The sequence below is a fragment of the Rhincodon typus genome, unplaced genomic scaffold (assembly GCF_021869965.1).
Source record: "Rhincodon typus isolate 14 unplaced genomic scaffold, sRhiTyp1.1 hic_rhity00003281, whole genome shotgun sequence".
In the NCBI taxonomy this organism is placed as follows: domain Eukaryota; kingdom Metazoa; phylum Chordata; class Chondrichthyes; order Orectolobiformes; family Rhincodontidae; genus Rhincodon; species Rhincodon typus.
The window spans coordinates 8,295-8,513 of record NW_025968919.1 but is presented as its reverse complement, the minus strand read 5'-3'; the positions used below and the strand labels follow the sequence as shown (position 1 = coordinate 8,513).

Here is a 219-nt window from a genome sequence, read left to right as displayed (position 1 = left end):
CTTCAGAAAACCAGCCCTGAGTTAATAGAAACAGTAAGAACTGCCAATGCTGGAGTCAGGCATAACACCGTGTGGAGGTGGAGGAACGTGGCAAGCCAGGTAGCATCAGAGAAGCAGGAAAGTTGATGTTCTGGGTGGAAGAGTTCTTGGTGATAAGAAAGTATCCAGGTTGTTGGCAGTTCTTACTGTTTCTATTAACTCAGGGCTGGTTTTCTGAAG

The 219-nt window shown here is 46.1% G+C and overlaps 1 long non-coding RNA gene across 1 annotated transcript in view; it reads left to right on the top strand.

Annotated features, from left to right (window-relative positions):
- The first annotated feature begins 6 nt into the window (after positions 1 to 6).
- Positions 7 to 219, top strand: part of LOC125481715 — a 1,322-nt gene continuing 1,109 nt past the window's right edge. The window contains exon 1 of the long non-coding RNA XR_007261441.1: positions 7 to 168. This is a non-coding gene — a long non-coding RNA (uncharacterized LOC125481715). The remainder of the gene's footprint in view (positions 169 to 219) is intronic.